Genomic DNA, 2,500 nt, shown 5'->3' with positions numbered 1-2,500 from the left:
ATAAATGAACAATATTTGAGCTACAAAAAGAGCCGGCCTGCACACCAGTGGAACAGGTGGAAAACAAATATCGTGATTCCACTCTGATCAACCTTGAGGTTTAGTTTGCAGTGATGTCACCCACAGGTTGGCCTCTGCAACCTAATAAGTAACTTTTACAGCCCCTTAGCTCTGTCTCTGCATTAAGACCCTCTGTTGTCACTGCTCAACACAGGGTCCTGTGGGCTGGAGCACAATATAACTTTTATATTATTAACTGTAAGTAGGACTCGCATCCGGGTCATAATGTTTACTGCAGGCCTTGTTTGTTTGTGTTTGTGTGTGTGTACGATTGTGTGTGTGTGTGTGTGTGTGTGTGTGTGTGTGTGTGTGTGTGTGTGTGTGTGTGTGTGTGTGTGTGTGTGTGTGTGTGTGTGTGTGTGTGTGTGTGTGTGTGTGTACGATTGTGTGTGTACGATTGTGTGTGTGCGTGTGTGTATGTGTATGTGTTTGTGCATTTGCATTTGTTTGTGTCTGTGGGTGTGCGTTTGAGGGTTTGAAATGTGTATGTGTATGAGTGAGTGAATGTGTGTGTGTGTGTGTGCTTGAATGTGTGTGTGTCGGTGTCTATGTGTGTGTGCAATTGCATGTGTTTGTGTCTGCAGGTGTGCGTTTGATTGTTGAAATGTGTATGTGCATGAGTGAGTCAATGTGTGTGTCATGTCGGTGCATGTCGTTGAGTGTGTGTGTGTGTGTGTATGTATGAGTGAGTGTCTGTGTGTGTGCATGTTCGTTTTAGCTTTGTTAGTGAGTGTGTGTGTGTGTGTGTGTGTGTGTGTGTGTGTGTGTGTGTGTGTGTGTGTGTGTGTGTGTGTGTGTGTGTGTGTGTGTGTGTGTGTGTGTGTGTGTGTGTGTTCGAGTCTGTGCGTGTAGATGTGTGTATCTGCGTGTCTATGTGTGTGTGAGAAACCATCTAGAGAAGCAAACTCAGGACAGAGACTGAGGGAACAGAACCGGGCACTGGGCCTCTCCACTCAACCAGCTTCACTCTCCATTCTCTCAGAGCAGGCCCCTCCCTCCAAGCCCTGTTGTGGAGTCTCGGTTCCAGATTTGGCCTTCCCTGAAAAAAAGAAAAGAACTGAAGCGCAGCGCCACTTCCTGTGTGAGAGGAAGAGGGAAATGGCTGGGGGAGAGAGATTCTGGAGCCTTCTCCCCTGAAACAATACAGAGCTCACCGGCACAGGAAGGGGAACTACGTCAACGACGCCCGTGACAGATCCTGCCAGAGGACAGACGGTGTGACCGTGGAAGTGGCAGAAGGGCAGGGCAGCCAGATTTGCAGCACCAGAAACCCCTTTCTCTCCCCCCCTCCTCCTCCTGCACCAGAATCAGAATAGACTCCCCCGTGGTCGGCTGGACGTGTGGGAGAGCCACGAGAAAAGACTGAATTAAAGTAATTGAAAATGCAGTTGAAGAGGGCGTGTGAATTAGAGAGGACTTGAGGCCCAAGGAGAGGTGGCATTTATATATTATTGTTTCCCAGAAACAACAAGCTGAAGGGAAGTGGAAGGTGTGGACGTGTGTGTGTGCGTGTGTGTGTGTGTGTGTGTGTGTGTGTGTGTGTGTGTGTGTGTGTGTGTGTGTGTGTGTGTGTATGTGTGTGAGTGTGTGTGTGTGTGTGTGTGTGTATGTGTGTGAGTGTGTGTGTGTGTGTGTGTGTGTGTGTGTGTGTGTGTGTGTGTGTGTGTGTGTGTGTGTGGTGTGTGTGTGTGTGCGTGCGCGTGTTTTGTGTGTGTGAGTGTGTGTGTGTGTATTTGTGTGTGTGTGTGTGTGTGTGTGTGTGTGTGTGTGTGTGTGTGTGTGTGTGTGTGTGTGTGTGTGTGTGTGTGTGTTTGTGTGTGAGGGAAAGAGTTTGAGGAACAGAGAAAAGACCGTGAGATTTGAAGACATAAATGTGAAATGTTTTCACATCGTAATCAATGTAAGTCGCCTTAACATGGAAAAATGTAGAAAAATTAAATCCCGATTTTATATTTTCATTTAAAACTAGTTTTTTTTATGCTTGTGTTGAATTGTGCTGATTCAAACCTGCAGCGCGTCCTATCTCTCCGCCCGGACGGTGTTCATGCTAACCTTGAAACAGGATATCCTGTGGGCCAAGGCCACCAGTACCCTACCTATGGGAGGCCACTCCACAACTCCCTCAACCCAGGCCTGGCCGCCCTGCTCGCAACACGCCAACCACCCCAGGCCTCCTGGGTCCTAATCCCCACAGAAAAAATGAAACATTTTAGTGAATTGACTCAAGGCAGAAGAAAACAAAACTCCAACTGGAACTGACAGTAACATTTGTGAAAGCATGAACATAATACAGGATTTTTATTAAAACAATATTTGAGGTGCAGGCGCAAATTGTAGATATTCATCAAAAATTGTCTGTCAACAGCTCCGAGCGAAGTAGGATATTATTTGTGTCCCAGCCAAGTCCCTCTGCCAGAAACTTACGAGAGAGACACTTTTT

The sequence above is a fragment of the Gadus macrocephalus genome, chromosome 4 (assembly GCF_031168955.1).
Source record: "Gadus macrocephalus chromosome 4, ASM3116895v1".
NCBI classification, from domain to species: domain Eukaryota; kingdom Metazoa; phylum Chordata; class Actinopteri; order Gadiformes; family Gadidae; genus Gadus; species Gadus macrocephalus.
The sequence above is the reverse complement of the archived record's forward strand: the minus strand, read 5'-3'. Positions refer to the sequence as shown.